We start from the raw sequence: 19,308 nt of genomic DNA on the forward strand, positions 1-19,308 counted from the left end.
CGTGTTGTGTGACACATTGCAGTGCTGCTCTTACAGACAGAGAGTAGACTTTGATGAATCTGCGTGCGCAGCAGTCAGTGCGTGCGGGAGAGAAAAAAAGCTTGAGTATCGATCTTTTACACAAGGAGCTTTCAATATTAATACCAGCGTTGGTGTCGATATTATCAATATTAGGATCGATCCGCCCACCTCTAGCAGTCACCGGCAGTCTATCGCAAGGGCCGACACACAAACTTGCGCTTTTGGTTGGCTCTAAAATTGTTGTATCACTTCCCATCGAATTTCATGTTAAAATCTCCAACTTTAAAGCAGAAATAACAACATGTTGGGCTCTTTAGGTAGTTTCCTCATCCATGACATCTGTACAGGGGGTACATTTTTATGTAATATTTAACCCATCAAAGTTCTGAATAATTAGGGTGGTGCTTTGTTTGAGTGATGGGGTAACACTTTACTTGAAGGTATCATCATAATAGTGATAGGGCACTGTCATAACTGTTACATGACACAGCCATGAGTGTGTCATGACCATTATGGTTAAAGTAATGCATGTTTATGACTTCTGTCATTAAGGGCCCCTTCACACATAGTGTGAATTTGGTCGATTTGCGTAGAAAGTGCACATGACGCAGGAATCGTGTGCAAAACATGTAATTTCATAGCTGCCTCGAATGCCTGGTACAACCTGTTGCTACACCTATTTACACACACCAGCAGCTGAAAGACAGAGTGTGCCTAAGTGTCAGCCAAATTCCAGCTGACACGCACGAACATCTAACACCGCTCACATGGCACTTTGAAAATGTGTGGCCATTTGTACTATCATCCCGAAAACAGTCTGCAAACAATCACTGTCGAGGTGTAGGTGAAATTTGTCTAAATGCCCCACGACTGTGAACTTGCCGAGTGTACATGTGGCGTGCCAGAGTGTTGGCTCCCCCCTGTACATGTGCACCACCCCCCCCCGCAGGCAAGGCATCTCACATCTGTGTGTTTTTATATGGCGTGTGGGTTTATTTAATTTTAAATATGTTCATCTCCTTCCTCATATCAGGCAGGTTTCCACAACTTTCACAGGACTGCAATCATAGGTCAGTGGTAAGTTTCTGACTGGCAATCAGAGCTTTTGGAAGGTGCGGGTTAAGTCTCGTGGGTGACATGTATTTTTATTTTTATTTTTTAACCACATCGCACAGCTGCTGTGAAAAACTGCTTTAAAAGGCTGCTGTATTTCTGTGTGCACAAAACTGTCGCAGCATTTATTATTATTTTTTATTTTTATTATTTTTTCTTCAGAGCAGCTCCACGATGTGTAGCCACATCGTGCATCTGCTGGCAGTGTGTTCCTGCATGCACAAACCGTCGCACCTGCATCGCGCATGCCTGCCCGTCTGCGCGATGTTTCATGGTTCGATCATACAAGCTGTTTCGCTGTGAGTCGCCCTGGAGTTGTGTGTGAAGGGGCCCTAAGTGTCATTCGGTTTTGTTAATGACAAGTGGACAAGTTGGCATACAACCTAAGACCAAAAAGGCCCAAAACAACTTTTAGTCATGTCACTTTGATTAATGCCAAGCTGTCATCTCTTCAAGCAGGTAGATGAGCTAAACAGTGAAATCACCTGTTTAAGGTGGACAGTAGGACCTTTACATACTGAAGCTGACTTATCTAGTCTGTACTCAGCCCAGTCTCAGGGTTTTTTTTTGTCCTCCAGTCATGAAATGAATCAAATTTTCGTGACAGGGTTTTTGTTTTTTAAACTCACTGTTACTAACCCTACTCCTACCCCCAACCCTAACCTTAACCATAACTAACCCTACTCCCCCCCCCCACACACACACACACATTAACCTAACCACCCCCCGCTTCACTGTTAATTTCATGCAGCCATCACAGAATGAATTAGAACCAATTTGTGCTGCCGTGACGAAATGAGGCGCTTTTCATCACACTATCACAAACCAATAGATTAATCTATATTTCGTGCTGCTGAATCACGACTTGCCATGAGACTAGGTTTGCTGTACTGGAGGTAGGTTGCAGTTCTGGAAATTGGTTGCATTGGGGATAAGGTGTTTCTGATGTCATTTATTTCTTCTCAGGTCTTTTGCAGTTTATTTGTGTCTGCTTTTCTCCACATGAAACTGTTGCTATTTGCAACACATTTGTTTAACCCTCTGGAGTCCTGGCTATTTTGGGCATTTTTGACTTCATTTGGTTTACCTTCATAATTTAACTTAAAAAAAAAGTGTTTACCTGGTCTTGTTTGGTGTCATTTTTTCAGCACAACCTCATCTGTATGACTTTAGAGTTTTTCTTTCATTCTGACATACTGCATTAAAAAAGTCAACCAATATTCACCACAAAACCTAAAATTCAAATCAGATTTGTTTTTAATGTGAAAGCCTGAAATATGTCTAATGAACCATTTTCATGACTTAGAATGTAAATACAAATTGTAAATTGCAAAAATATACTGTATGTAAAAATATAACAAAGTTATATACAATTCACATTAAAATGCAGGAAATGCTTCAGGCATTTTTTGTGGCTATTTACATGCAATAAGATCCAACACAAATTATATTTGTGCCACTCATAAAAACAATTCCCATCCAATGCACATCAGAAGCTCCAAACAATTGTACAGATGTTCCACCTCAATATCTATGTGCATTTTTCCCCTAATTCCTTGTTTTTTGTAGCATTTTTTAATTGGTATTGGTACAGACTGTCCTGGCTGTGTTAGTGGCCAAAAAGCTTGAAAGAGAAGCACGCGGTCCAATCCACAGAGCAGCTCTGTTCACACAGATTGGTGAATCTACCAGCTCTGGTTCGTCTAGACCAGAACAATAAAGTCCACTTCATCAGACTATCGCGCTGTGGTTCAGACTCTGATGACGCACTCCGATCGTCTTTGTGCAGTTCAAAAAAAAAAAAAAGACTTGACACATTGTTCCAGAAGCCTGATTATTTTGACACACTGAATAAATAAAATAACACCACACACTAACCACACATACTAAAACACTCCACCACACACAGTAGCACGGCAAATATCACAACTTTCAAAACGGTTTGCCGTCTGTTCTTCAGTCCACATGAAACCACAATTTTCTTCTCTCAGCAACCAAGTTACATGGATTGGGGATCATTGTTTATTTGGCAATATATTTTAACATTCAACACATATTCAAACAGGCACTCAGAATGGAGCAGATTGTGTGCTACGTCCGCTTAATTCAATCATGTGACTTTTGACATGAGGGCACTTCATTTGACTCCAGAGGGTTAATGATCACAACTCAATAGCTTAGCTAATTCAAGAATGTTACATCCATCTTAATGGCATTTGACTTTTCTTTCATTAATTTATTCAATTTCCTACCCACTGACTCCAGTCAAGGGTCATAGGGCATGAGGCAGAGTACACCCTGCACATGACACCCATCTATCATAAAGCCACATATAGATAAACTCATTCATATGTTGAGTGGACAGTGCATTTTTGTCACTTCCAGAACATTCTGTCTATCTTTGTCAACAGAACTATTCTCAAATGTGAGTACGGCACTAGGAAGTTTGACTTTTAATAATGCTTTAATATGACTATGACTGTAAAATGTGAACCCTTTAACTAATAGCATTCAGTCCTGTACACACAAATGCATCATTGACACTAAAAAGACTCAATGAATATTTGTTACAACAAAGAGAGTTCTTTTAACTCACCTACCCTGTAGAGACAATTGACTAGTAAATAGCAGATAAATATTGAACGCTGCAGAAATATTACCATGGCCCAGAAGGATCATTTACCTGAATGTATTCATTCATTCATCTTCTACCGCTTAGTCCAATTAAGGGTCGCGGGGGGCTGGAGCCTATCCCAGCAGTCATAGAGCGTGAGGCGGGGTACACCCAGGACAGGACGCCAGTCTGTCGCAGGGCCACAAATAGACAACAAACATAGACACACCCACACACACACACCTACGGACAATTTTTTTAAAGAGTCCAATCCATCTAACCCGCATGTCTTTGGATGTGGGAGGAAACCGGAGCACCCGGAGGAAACCCACGCAAACACGGGGAGAACATGCAAACTCCACACAGAAAGGCCATGGGAATTGAACCCACGACCTTCTCGCTGTGAGGCAACAGTGCTAACCACTAAGACAACCGTGCTAATTTAAAATAATGAACGCTACAAAAGTGTTTTTAAGATTATTTTCTGAGCACTGGTTCATATTTGGCTCATAAAGAGTTGCATAAAGACATACCGTGCAAATGGATTATCAGACACCCCCCCCCCCCCCCCCCCCCCCAAAGGACTGCTCTGCCACACTGACAGTTTAAGGGACTCGAACTGTCTGCTAATCATGATGGACACAGGTACATTATCTTTACCACCTGGTTGACTTGTGGCCATTATAACTGCAGGATTTGACAATTGCCTGGAGGCCTCCTGCTGTCATATCTGTCTTTGCATGTTTGATAATTCATTGCTATACTTTGTTTTGTTTTTTTATTTATTTTTGTTATTGACAGTATGATCAAAACCGATGTCACCCCCCTTAGACTGGTCTGTTTGAGGTACGTATCTGCTGCAACAATTTAAAAAAAAAAAAAAAAAGGTTGCGGGAGCTTTTCCATACCACTTTTACTTATGTTTGCACTGGGTGGTGGGTTATGGTGCATTTTCACTGACAATTAGCTCTGCATTTGAGAGTGAAAAGTTGGTTAATGCCAAACATCATCAAGATCTGCCAGACTCCCAGTGGTGAGCACAGCTAACCAAAAAGTTAGCTTCGATAACAGCTAATCAGCTAACTGAAAAGTTATCTTTTATAAAGCTAAACCGATAAACCACCCAAAAATTTATCAGAACCTATAGTTGTGCTCAAAGGTTTACATACCCTGGCAGATTTATTTATTTAGGCCATTTTTCAGAGAATATGAACAACAACACAAACTTTTTCCCACTTATGGTTAGTCATTGGGTGAAGCCAGTTATTGGCAAAACAGTGTTTCTCCTTCTTTCAAAATCAATAATGACAAGAGAAACTACCCAAATGAACCTGATCAAAAGTTTACATACCCCTGTTCTTAATACCATGTATTGCCCCCTTTAACATCAATGACACCTTGGAGTCTTTTGTGGTAGTTTGTGGACGAGGCTCTCTGATGGTAAAGCTGACACTGAATATGTTTTGGACTTTATTTACATCAATTGTAAAGAAATACAAACAATATGGCACTCTATGGTAAATCTGCATGGAGTAGACAGTTCTCAAAAACTGAATGACTGTGCAAGAAGTAGAAGAGTGAGGAAAGCCACCAAGACACCAAGACAACCCAGAAGAAGTTATAGGCTTATTTGGCTGTGATTGGAGAAATTATGCACAGTGCAAAGCTTTGCATTTTGTATCACCAGTTATCCATCTTCATGAATAAGTGGAATAGAGGAGGATTTTCTTAAAAGAAGACCTGAAAGTTTAGCTACAAATTGCCAGAAGGTACATCTGAGATGCAAGCCTGGATTTGATCTGTTTTGGTGAAAGAAAATCCTTCTCTGCTCTACTCTACTATGAAGCTAAGAGTAGTGATGCAAAATGCAAAGCTTGTACTGTGCACAATTTCTCCAATCACAGCCACATAAGCCCATAACTTCTCCTGGGTTGTCTGGGTGTCTTGGTGCCTTTCCTCACTCTTCTCGTTGCATAGTCACTCAGTTTTTGAGAACTGTCTTCTCCATGCAGATTTACCATAAAGTGCCATACTGTTTGTATCTCTTGTAATTAATGTAAATAAAGTCCAAAACATATTCAGTGGCAGCTTTACCATCAGAGAGCCTCATCCACAACCACCACAAAGACTCCAAGCTGTCAGTGATGTTAAAGGGGGCAACACACGGTATTAAGAAAAGGAGTATGTAAACTTTTGATCAGTCATTTTGGTAGTTTGTGTTGTCATTATGATTTCAAAAGAGTAAACACAGTTGTTGACAATAAATGGCTTCACCCAACCACTAACCATGAGTGAAAAAAAGTTTGTGTTATTCATATTCTCTGAAAAATTGCCAAAAAAAAAAAACACCTAAACTTCTGTCAGGGTATGTAAACTTTTGAGCACAACTGTACAGTTAACCAGTAACCTTTAACTTTAAAAATTGAGTTTTAACAACACGATCACAAACCCAAACAATGAATCACCATTTCTGTCGCTGTGCACCCAGTTAGAAGCTCCTGTCTAGTACGTATTTTACTCTGCTGCAGCAAAAGGAGCCTAACCACCAGGCTGTCACAACAACAACAACAACAAAAAAAATAGTCATTATTCCTTAACCGCATACAGCAGTTCTGCCATGAGGTAGAGGTCTTGCAAAATAAAGCAGTTTTGACTTATGGTTTTAATTTCTAAGTCAAATTATTCTGGATAAAATAACTAGATTAATTACAATTATGTCATTTGTACAAAGGTCAAATTTAACATCTCTTAATTTTATCTATCCATGAAGCCAGAGGACACACACCAATTAGCTATACTGCAGGATTGTCTTACAGACATAAAGACATGGATGACCTCTAATTTCCTGCTTTTAAACTCATAAAACTGAAGTTATTGTACTTGGCTCCACAAATCTTAGAAACATGGTGTCTAACCAGATCCGTACTCTGGATGGCATTACCCTGACCTCTAGTATACTGTGAGAAATCTTGGAGTCATTTTTGATCAGGATATGTCATTTAATACGCATATTAACAAATATGTAGGACTGCTTTTTGCATTTGCACAATATCTCTAAAATGAGAAAGGTCTTGTCTCAGAGTGATGCTGAAAAACTAATTCATGCATTTATTTCCTCTAGGCTGGACTATTGTAATTCATTATTATCAGGTTTCTCCTAAAAGTTCCCTGAAAAGCCTTCAGTTAATTCAAATGCTGCAGCTAGAGTACTGACAGGGACTAGAAGGAGAGAGCATATCTTACCCATATTGGCCTCTCTTCATTGGCTTCCTGTTAATTCTAGAATAGAATTTAAAATTCTTCTCTTAGAAGGTTTTGAATAATCAGTCCCATCTTATCTTAGGGACCTTATAGTACCATATCACCCCAATAGAGCGCTTCGCTCTCAGACTGCAGGCTTACTTGTAGTTCCTAGGGTTTGTAAGAGTAGAATGGGAGGCAGAGCCTTCAGCTTTCAGGCTCCTCTCCTGTGGAACCAGCTTCCAATTCAGATCAGGGAGACAGACACCCTCTCTACTTTTAAGATTAGGCTTAAAACTTTCCTTTTGCTAAAGCTTATAGTTAGGGCTGGATCAGGTGACCCTGAACCATCCCTTAGTTATGTTGCTATAGACTTAGACTGCTGGGGGGTTCCCATGATGCACTGAGTGTTTCTTTCTCTTTTTGCTCTGTATGCACCACTCTGCATTTAATCATTAGTGATTGATCTCTGCTCCCCTCCACAGCACATCTTTTTCCTGGTTCTCTCCCTCAGCCCCAACCAGTCCCAGCAGAAGACTGCCCCTCCCTGAGCCTGGTTCTGCTGGAGGTTTCTTCCTGTTAAAAGGGAGTTTTTCCTTCCCACTGTCGCCACGTGCTTGCTCACAGGGGGTCGTTTTGACTGTTGGGGTTTTTCCGTAATTATTGTATGGCCTTGCCTTACAATATAAAGCGCCTTGGGGCAACTATTTGTTGTGATTTGGCGCTATATAAATAAAATTGATTTGATTTGAATTTTACATAATGCACTAATTCATAAGTTTTACAACAAACACACACGGATGCCAAAGGGGTTATGGGTAAAATGAGCCTCCACTAACACTGATTGGTTGACTCATTCATTCTATGTAAAAACAACACAATGTGATGTGTGTGTGGGTTTACATATAAATATGCTTTTGTAAAATATGCCATTTTTTCATATGTAAAAAAAGCCATTTGCAAAAGCCAAAAGTAAAGTTGTGATTACACAAGCGTCTGATATAACCAGGGTAAAAATCATAGAATGCTGCCATCTACTGGCACCCAGATGCTCAGACCCTAACCCATAATCCTTTGCATGCCAGAGAGTTCCTGCGGATTAAACAGCACAGAGAGAAAACACATAATTGTAAATGAACATTATACAACCAAAATGTACTTTTTTTCCCTTTTCATCAGCTGCAGCAACTCTCTGGCACACAAAGAATTATGGAATATCTCAATACTTAGTGCGAATACTGCCATGAACACTGTTGGCCAGTAGATGGCAGAGTAGAGACCATGAAATCTTGCCAAAACAAATATTCCAAATAAGTAATCTGTGTCTGCTACGTTTAATCTGCATGGAATTAACCGAATTTCAGATATCTTATATATATTACTCTGGAACAAAGACACAGTGTTGTAAAGGACAATAACCAGGACATTACACAGCAAACAGGAAGCAATTGCAGCTCACAGTGATTTCAATTGAAAATAATGGAGAAGCAACCTGAACTTCTTCTGGCACAATAACACCACCAATAACACATCTATAATCCCAGAGAATATATTCACAAGAGTTTTAGGCACAGCATACAAAGGGTTTAATGCTGTTGACTGTGTGGAGCCTGATCAGAGCGTCTCAAATGCATTTCTCCTGTTGTGAACTTTTGTGGTACACAGAATGCACTGTGCACGCACCATGTCCACACTGAAACCTTTAAAATTAGTGCAATACTTTAAAACTAAAACATATAGCTGATATTTTCTCTTTATAAACTTCAGACGTGACGTTAATTTAAATAACTTGTCCAAAATTAGTTTGGTTATAATTGTAATAAGTTAAAACTGTATGCCTCTGGATGACTTGGGTGATATTGCCAGCAAGTTAATAGGGTGTCAAGAGAAATTATTATTTTTTTTTTTTTTGGGCTCTCGTTTTGGTTCTCTTCTGTGACCAACTCTCCTTTGATTCCAGAGGATAGTGCGGTTTCTCCTGAAACCAGCTCTCCTTTGTCTGTAGAGGATAGAACTGTACGTCAACTACAAAACATTTAACAGGTAGGCTCTAAAATCTTTGATATCAGACTTTAAAATATTTATTAACTGTTAAAGCTTTATTCACGAAGCATGCCAATAATATTTTAACAGTCTAAAAATTATCGACCAGAATTTATGGAAGATACTTGATCCAATGATGGTTTTCAAAGTTATCTGAAAAGCTAATCCGATAATGAAACATTAGCTTTGATAATTAGCGGTTAGTGGATTAGCGGAGCTGTGCCCACCACTGCAGACTCCTCAGGAACTAAGTGAATTTCAATCGGGCAATGCTGATGTTGATTCGATGTTGGGAAGTGCTGCGACAGTTTCGTGCACACAGGATCACAATGCAGTGAAAAAACAACAAAATACACGCCACCCATGGGATTCAAACCTGCAATTTCAAAAAGCTCTGATTACCTTCCAGAAATTTTACCACTTGCTACCATTGCTGTCCTGTAAAAGGTGTGGGAAAATGCCTGATATCAAGATATGGATGTATTTAAAAAGAAATACATCAACACCATATAAAAACACCACATTTTATTGAATCCTTCTTATCAAGCAGGCAGTACAAGTATGAACCGTCGTTCATCTGTAGATGACCCATGGTCACAGACATACAGTCATGAATTGACATGAATAAGAAGCAGGGCACTCTTATGTCAGCATCTGCCACATTGGGGCCATAGCTCTGAGTGGACAAATGAGCACCTATGGAGATGATGGGGTGGCCACTGGAAGTACTTTGTCTGCTTCTGTTGGTCATTGCAGGAGTTTGAGCGTCAAAGTAATTGGTGACACCACAGCCTTTATCTCTGTTTTCTCTGGTCATAGGGCAAATCTTTTAAAAGATGTAATTGCAGCTTTTGACAAATTGCACCTTTTATAAATTGTGCCCTTTCCAATGGTAAAATCACTGTTTAAAATGTGCTGTTTGGCCTCATTTTGTTTTTGCTACAGTTGAAACGAGGTAACTAGTTCAATCCTGATGGATCAGAAGTGTGACCCGCGGTATTGAGGGTGATGTTTTGCATAATGCTTTAAAGGTGTTGTGGATCTGACAGGAGCACATTTTATATCATACTTTACAGGAGCACATTTAGACTTTGTGCTGTGCTTCATTTCTAATGAATTCAGCCTCCTAATGCAGAGTGCCAGCCGTACGGCGTGCAGACAGCGGTGTAGTTTTAGCGAAAACCACCATGAAGCATTAGCTCACTACGATCTCAAAATAATCCTTCACATGTCTGAAATGACACATCAGGCTGATGTTCATCACTCAGTCTGTGTGTGTTTGTCTGTGTGTGTGTAATCATATGATATGAGTTGTAATGGCTGATCTCATACACACATCTATAGATCAAAATGTCTAATACTCGACAAGACTGCCAAGTTCATAAAGTGAGATTTAGGATCTTGTTTTCCCTTTGGTAAATTATCCCAGATGGTTTCTTGGGATCCTGCATATTTGGAGCATTCATTTACTAACTCATTTGCCATAGATATTGTCAGATGTTATATGTCCTCATCATGGGAATCAATTAGTGGTTTTGCTTTGTAAAACAGTAAAATCCTAAGTATGTGATAGAACTTGATTGAAGGCACTTATTCTCTCTGTTTCTGAGTTTGGTTGAGAACTGGCTACAATCCAAATACCACAACTTTTTTTTTTTTTCCTTTTCTTGAAGCAGTATTTTTTTGTGCCCTATCTGTGGCTAATGTTTTCAGATATTTTCAATGTTGACACTGTGGCTTTTCTCACAGCTGCTACATCGTCCTGCTGGTCCCAGCATCCCAGCGCACGATGGCCTGCCTGCTTTTCTATCAGCAGCTTCTTCAGTATTTGAGTAGGCAGCGACAGAGGTGTGTTTTTCTGCCTGTCTCTGTGGGGCAGCACATTATCAGGCCTGGAGGATGCGAGCAGCCTTTCTGGGTTAGTGAGGCTGGAAGTGTCTGCAAATCCCAGGGTGACCTCACACATATATATTGACAAAAGTGTCTCAACCTGGCCACCCAGCAGACCTGCTGCTGAGATGTGAATCATCTCACCTTCAATCTTTCAGGTCATGCAGAGGATCTGCTGTGCAACACAGTTCACCTGGCCATGAGGGTGAACTGATTTGGAGATGGAGTGATGTAATTAACAGTTTTGGCACCTTCCTCCAACATGTTTTGTCTGGTTGCCAGGAGGATTATACTTTTGCCTCAGTTTGTTTTCCTGGCTGCTGTTTTGCGGATTACTCCAAAAACTTTGATTTTTATCAAATGTGATGGAATTTAGGAAGAAATCCATTTTTACTGAATGCTGAGCAAAACTTTCAACACAAAAGTGAAGATAATAAGTAAGTCCTGTGCAGGGCCTTAGGACTGCTGGTGTTGGGCTTATCTCCTGACATTTTTACATTCGGTCAATGCACCGCTCCGTCACAATACAATGAGTCTAGTACCCCCTTTGTGTCATTTACTGATGTTAGGTTTTGACATCATTTCTTTCTGACAGCGCAGAGAACAACAGTATCTACTTCACTTCTGCATCATAATGAAAGAATAAATATTTATTCAACTGTCTGAAAGAGCAGCTACTCGATTTGTCAAATGACATCCAACCCATGAACTGATTACATGTCAGTTCATGGGTTGGATGACCCCCCACACCACCATTGCACTTGTGCACCCTCTCTCTGGACATCAGCTGTTTAGCAGACAGGCTGATGTCCTGCTGACCAGATGGGTTCACACACAAGCAGTAAAGTGATCAGATGATATGTGCACATACACACACACACACACACAGCAGGGTGTGTGGATGATCCAGCCTGGGGCGCACATGGTGTTTCAATCAGGTATTATGAGCACACACAGCTGAGCGAACATGTGTTCCAGCCTCATACACGCGCAGTTGCTGAAGCAGATGCGTGTGGCCCACGACCACCTCCTTTATCCAGGATCTTATGTCCATGAACTGACTGCATTGTGGTCCATGTGTTTGCCCTGGCAATCAATTGGTCAATGCTTCGGATGGTGTGGAGCTTGCGATTGCATGTTATATGCTGTGACATGCAGAATGGGATCTAGTGGAGGTGCAGATACGGCTCATCCGTGCCACAATCGGGACATGGCGGCAGAATTTTTTTGTGCCTGATCATGGTGAATTACCCTCGAACATGATCAGACTGTTTCAGATGCTGTTTTGATGCCATCAAGACATTTAGGACACAGTTGAACAGCCCCTCAAATGCTCTTCGACTGCTTCAAATTGCATATGAATATTACGACTGCAGTATGACTGCACCTCAACCGCTGTACGATTGTTTTCCAACACAAGTCCAACATGAGTGTAGAGTGCATGTGCTCTGGCCACACAGATGTGCTTACTGCTGTGAGAATGCTGGACAAAGGGTTTGAATGCAGCTCAAAGTTGCCCAAGTGTTGCTTGAATCCTCACACTGGGCATTTGGGCTCATCTGTACTCTAGTGTGACGGTAGTATCAAAGATTCACATTACCAGTACCAGTTGTACAGCTTTATATAGGCTTGATTTGTTGGGGTATATTTAATATTTTTGAATATGTTCAAAAATACACAATGTTTTGACCACAAAGACATTGCATCAGGAAAACAGGAAATACACCCAAATGAACACCCAGGAAGGACCAAACGTCTGTATCAATGGTCCAACACAACCTCAGGATCAGAATCAAAGTACAGCTTGTTAGATAATCTTCTTCTTTGTCTTTCGGCTGTTCCCGTTAGGGGTCGCCACAGCAGATCAATCGTTTCCATCTCACCCTGTCCTCTGTATCTTCCTCTGTCACACCAACCACCTGCATGTCCTCTCTCAGCACATCCATGAACCTCCTCTTTGGTCTCCCTCTTCTCCTCCTGCCTGGTGGCTCCATCCTCAGCATCCTTCTCCCTATATACCCTGGGTCCCTCTTCTGCACATGTCCAAACCATCTCAATCTCGCCTCTGACTTTGTCTCCAAACCGTCCCACCTGAGCTGTCCCTCTGATATGTTCATTCCTAATCTTGTCCATTCTTGTCACCCCAAAGAGAATCTCAACATCTTCAGCTCTGCCACCTCCAGCTCTGCCTCCTGTCTTTTTGTTAGTGCCACTGTCTCTAAACCATACAACATAGCTGGTCTCACTACTGTTTTGTAAACTTTCCTCTTCACTCTTGCTGATATTCTTCGGTCACAAATCACTCCTGCCACCTTTCTCCACCCACTCCACCCTGCCTGCACTCTCTTCTTCATCTCTCTACCACACTCTCCATTACTTTGAACAGTTGACCCCAAATATTTAAACTCATCTACTTTCACCACTTCTACTCCTTGTAACTGCACTATTCCACTGGGCTCCCTCTCATTCACACACATGTACTCAGTCTTGCTTCTACTGACTTTCATTCCCCTTCTCTCCAAAGCATATCTCCACTTTTCCAGACTAGACCTAACTTGCTCTCTACTCTCACTACAGATCACAATGTCATCTGCAAACATCATAGTCCATGGGGACTCCTGTCGATCTCATCTGTCAACCTGTCCATCACCACTGCAAACAAGAAGGACTCAGAGCTGATCCTTGGTGTAATCCCACCTCCACCTTGAATGAGTTCTGTCATTTCCGACTGCGCATCTCACCGCTGTCACACTATTCTTGTACATGTCCTGCACTACCCTAACATACTTCTCTGCCACTCCAGACTTTCCTCATACAATGCCACAACTCTTCTTTTGGCAACCCTATCATAAGCTTTTTCTAAGTCCACAAACACACAATGTAACTCTTTCTGTCCTTCTCTGTACTTTTCCAACAGTATTCTCAGAGCAAACATTGCATCTGTAGTGCTCTTTCTCAGCATGAAACCATATTGCTGCTCACAGATCTTCACCTGTTTTCTAAGCCTAGCTTCTACTACTCTTTCCCATAACTTCATGCTGTGGCTGATCAGCTTTATGCCTCTGTAGTTACTGCAGCTCTGCACATCACCCTTGTTCTTGCAAATAGGAACCAGCACATTCGTCTCCACTCCTCAGGCATCCTCCTCACTTTCCAAGATTTTATTAAACAATCTGGTTAGAAACTCTACTGCCATCTCTCCTAGACATTTCCATGCCTCCATTGGAATGTCATCTGGACCAACTGCCTTTCCACTCTTCATCCTCTTCATAGCAAGCCTCACTTCTTCTTGCTAATCTCTTTTACTTCCTGATTTACTCTCACCACATCATCCAGCCTCTCGCTCATTTTCTTTATTCATCAACTCTTCAAAATATTCCCTCCCACTTCTCAGCACATACTCCTCACTTGTCAGCACATTACCATGTGCATCTTTTACCACCCTAACCTGCTGCACATCCTTTCCAGCTCTGTCCCTTTGTCTGGCCAATCGGTACAAGTCCTTTTCTCCTTCCTTACTATTCAACTTCTTGTACAGCTCGCAGTATACCTTTTCCTTTGCCACTTCTCTTCTCGTCTTACGCTGCATCTCCTTGTACTCCTGTCTACTTTCTTCATCTCTCCGACTATCCCAAAACTTTTTCACCAACCTCTTTCTCCTTCTGCTTTCCTGGACCTCTTCATTCCACCACCAAGTCTCCTTGTCTTCCTTCCAGTGTCCAGATGTCATACCCAGTACTGCCCTAGCTGTCTCCCTTACCACATCTGCAGTACTTTTCCAGTTGTCCAAAACTGCTTCCCCTCCGCCTAGTGCTTCTCTTCACCTGCTCGCTAAATTTCACACAACAGTCTTCCTCCTTCAGCTTCCACCATCTGATCCTTTGTTGAGCTCTCACTCTTTTCTTCTTCTTTACCTCTAAAGTCATCCTACAAACAACCATCCTATGCTGTCTAGTGACACTCTCTCCTGCTACCACCTTACAGTCTGTGATTTCTTTTAGCTTGCATCTTCTATAAAGAATGTAGTCCCACCTGTGTGCACCTTCCTCCACTCTTATGTTACCCTGTGCTCTCCCTTTTCTTAAAGTAGGTATTCACCACAGCCATTTCCATCCTTTTTACAAAATCAACCACCATCTGTCCTTCCCATTTCTTATCCTTGATACCATATCTACCCATTACTTCCTCATCACCTCTGTTCCCTTCACCAACATGCCCATTGAAGTCTGCTCCTATCACCCACTCTTTCATGCTTGGGCACACTCTACACCACCTCATCTAACACACTCCAGAAATCTTTCTCCTTCATCTCACAACCTACCTGTGGGGCATATGCACTGATGATATTCATCATCACCCCTTCAATTTGCAACTTCACACTCATCACCCTGTCAGACACTCTCTTAACCTCCAACACACTTTTAACATACTCTTCCTTTAAAATGACCCCAACACCATTTCTCTTCCTGTCCTCACCATGGTACAAACAACTTCTACCCACCGCCGATGCTCCTGCTTCCTTCTCCCTTCCACTTGGTCTCTGCATACACAATATGTCTACCTTTCTCCTCTCCATCATATCAGCCAGCTCTCTCCCTTTACCAGTCATACTACCAACATTCAAAGTCCCCACTCTCATTTCCACCCTTCTAGTTTTATTCTTCTCCCGCTGTTCGTGGCAACGTTTTCCTCCTCTTCTTCGTCGTCTTATCTGTGCTAATTCATTATTTTATGTTAGTTATCCAGTGTTTGTTATCTGTTTGAATGTTTGAGACCTGGTTTAAAAAGTTTAAACGTAAGAGTTAAGTTTCACTTTGAACACGCATGTGCAAGTGTCAGATACAGGGAGACCTTCCCCTGTTGGTGAGAGCCAGTAACATTAGAAATGTGAGACTAAACCACACCCACTGTGACATCCAAATGGTATAAAAAGTGTTGTATGACTCATTTTAGGGGCCTTTCACAAGATGCACACTGTCTGTGAGGGTCCCAATCCAGTTTTCATTGTGACCTTTAATAAATCCAAAATGAGGAATACAGTGGTTTGGTTCTTGGTAAGGGGCAGTAAATTACATAAAGAGCCGGGAGAAATTTCAAGCTTGAGGATGGAAGTGAGAAACCATCCATCGTGAAGAGAACACTGCAACACCTGAAAGCGTGTGGACAAAAGCCAGTACATGATGATGCTATGTATATCCATGTTTTTTCCACAATTGCACAGAAACAAGTCCTACTGCAAGATGTTCAGAACAATGTTCTCACAAATGTGTTTGTGAAGTGAGATCGCATGGCAGCAGTTCAAGCATGTTCAAATTCTCTGCTATGCGACCAGTGTTGTATTTCCAGTATTACAGCATAACACATTGCATGGTGTTACTGAGATGTTATAAGGAGATAGACAGAGAGGGTCACACAGGTGCTCATGCATGCACACACACACACACACACACACACACACTTGCAAATCTGGAGCAGCCAAAAGTGAAAATTTGGTGCACTCACCTGTTGCCAAAATCAACCAGACTTCCATAAAGTCCATGTGTGAGGAGGTCAATGTTTCTGTTGTTTAAACCCAAAATAAGAACAGCTGAAAACATGCAAAAATAAAAATAGTAAAAGAAAACAAAAGAAAAAATGTCAAGCTGCCATCCAAGGTGTGCACAGTGGTGGGAGTCAGAGACTACAAATACAACCCCAATTCTAATGAAGTTTGGACGTTGTATAAAATGTAAATAAAAACAGAATACAATGATTTGCAAATCCTCTTCAATCTATATTCAATTGAATACACCACAAAGACAAGATATTTAATGTTCAAACTGATAAACTTTATTCTTTTTGTGCAAATATTTACTCATTTTGAAATGGATGCCTGCAACACGTTTCAAAAAGTTGGGACGGGGCAACAAAAGACTGGGATAGTGGATGAATGCTCAAAGAACACCTAATTGGAAACAGGTGAGTATCATGATTGGGAATAAAAGGAGCATCCCCAAAAGGCTCAGCTGTTCACAAGCAAAGATGGGGGGAGGATCACCACTTTGTGAACAACTGCGTGAAAAAAAAAAAAAGGTCCAACAGTTTATGAACAATGTTTTCTCAATGTTCAATTGCAAGGAATTAGGGATTCCATCATTTACAGTCCATAATATAATCAGAAGATTCAGAGAATCTGGGGAACTTTCTACACATAAGTGACAGGGCTGAAAACCAACACTGAATGCCCGTGACCTTTGATCCCTCAGGCGGCACTGCATTAAAATTCAAGATGATTGTGTAAAGGATTTGACCGTGTGGGCTCAGGAACACTTCAGAAAACCATTGTCAGTTAACACAGTTTGTCGCTAGATCTACAAGTGCAAGTTAAATCTCTACCATGCAAAGTGAAAGCCATACATCAACAACATCCATTAACGCCGCCACCTTCTCTGGGCCCGAGCTCATTTGAAAGGGACAGATGCAAAGTGGAAAAGTGTGCTGTGGTCTGATGAGTCCACATTTCAGATTGATTTTGGAAGTCATAGACGTCGTGTCCTCTGGTCAAAAGAGGAAAAAGACCATCCAGATTGTTACCAGTGCAAAGTTCAAAAGCCAGCATCTGTGATGACATGGAGGTGTGTTAGTGCCCATGGAATGAGCAGCGTACACATCTGTGATGGCACCATCAATGCTGAAAAGTACATCCAGGTTTTGGAGAAACACATGCTGCCATCCAAGCAATGTCTTTTTCAGGGACGTCCCTGCTTATTTCAGCAAGACAATGCCAAGCCACATTCTGCACGTGTTACAACAGCGTGGTTTCGTAGTAAAAGAGTGCGGGTACTAGGCTGGCTTGCCTGCAGTCCAGACCTGATGCCCATTGAAAATGTGTGGCGCATTATGAAGCGCAAAATACGACAACGGAGACCCCGTTCTGTTGAACAACTTAAGTCGTACATCAAGCAAGAATGGGAAATAATTCCACCTACAGTGAGGAAAATAAGTATTTCAACACCCTGTGATTTTGCAAGTTCTCCCACTTAGAAATCATGGAGGGGTGTGAAATTTTCATCTTAGGTGCATGTCCACTGTGAGAGACAATCTAAAAAAAAAAAAAAATCCAGAAATCACAATGTATGATTTTTTTTTAAGAATTTATTTGTATGTTACTGCTGCAAATAAGTATTTGATCCCCTACCAACGAGCAAGAATTCTGGCTCACACAGACCTGCTAATTTTTCTTTAAGAAGCCCTCTTATTCTGCACTCTTTACCTGTATTAATTGCACCTGTTTGAACTTGTTACCTGTATAAAATACACCTGTTCACACAATCACACTCCAACCTGTCCATCATAGCAAGACCAGAGAACTGTCTAAGGACACCAGGGACAAAACTGTAGACCTGCACAAGGCTGGGATGGACTACAGGACAACAGGCAAGCAGCTTGGTAGAAGACAACAACTGTTATTTATTAGAAAGTGGAAGAAACAAGATGACTGTCAATCTCCCTCAGTCTGGGATTCCATGAAAGATCTCACTTTGTGGCGTAAGGATGATTCTGAGAAAGCTCAGAACTACACAGGAGGCCCTGGTCAATGACCTGAAGAGAGCTGTGTCCACAGTCAAAGATTACATTAGTAACATGATGCTGTCATGGTTTAAAATCCTGCAGGGAAGCAAGGACCCCCGGCTCAAGCCAGCACATGTCCAGGCATGTTTGAAGTTCACAGGTGACCATCTGAATGATCCAGAGGAGGCATGGGAGAAGGGTCATGTGGTCAGATGAAACCAGAATAGAGCTTTTTTGGAATCAACTCCACTTACCATGTTTATAGGATGAGAACAGCCCCAAGAAAACCATCCAACCGTGAAGCATAGGGGTGGAAACATGATACTCTGGGGGTGCTCTTCTGCAAAGGGGGCAGGACGACTGCACCGTATTGACGGGAGGATAGATGGGGTCGTGTATTGCGAGATTTTGGCAAACAACCTCCTTCCCTCAGTAAGAGCATTGAAGATGAGTCATGGCTGGGTCTTCCAGCATGACAATGACCCCAAACACATCCAGAGCAACTAAGGAGGGGCTCTGTAAGAAGCATTTCAAGGTCCTGGAGTGGCCTGGCCAGTCTGCAGGACCTGAACTCAATAGTAAATCTTTGGAGGGAGCTGAAACTCCAAACCTCAAAGATTTGGAGAAGATCTGTATGGAGGAGTGGACCAAAATCCCAGCGTGAGTGTGTGCAAACCTGGTGAAAAACTACAGGAAACATTTGACCTCTAATTGTAAACAAAGGCTACTGTACCAAATATTAACATTGATTTTCACAGGTGTTCTAATACTTATTTGCAGCAGTAACATACACTCACAAAAATATAAACGCAACACTTTTGGTTTTGCTCCCATTT

At 41.5% G+C, this 19,308-nt stretch overlaps 1 protein-coding gene across 1 annotated transcript in view; it reads left to right on the forward strand.

Annotated features, from left to right (window-relative positions):
* The window catches only part of tsnare1 (T-SNARE Domain Containing 1), a 426,977-nt gene that overhangs the window by 359,259 nt on the left and 48,410 nt on the right, over positions 1–19,308 (forward strand). The gene's annotated exons all lie outside the window — the stretch shown is intronic.

The sequence above is a fragment of the Thalassophryne amazonica genome, chromosome 7 (genome assembly GCF_902500255.1).
Source record: "Thalassophryne amazonica chromosome 7, fThaAma1.1, whole genome shotgun sequence".
Lineage (NCBI taxonomy): Eukaryota > Metazoa > Chordata > Actinopteri > Batrachoidiformes > Batrachoididae > Thalassophryne > Thalassophryne amazonica.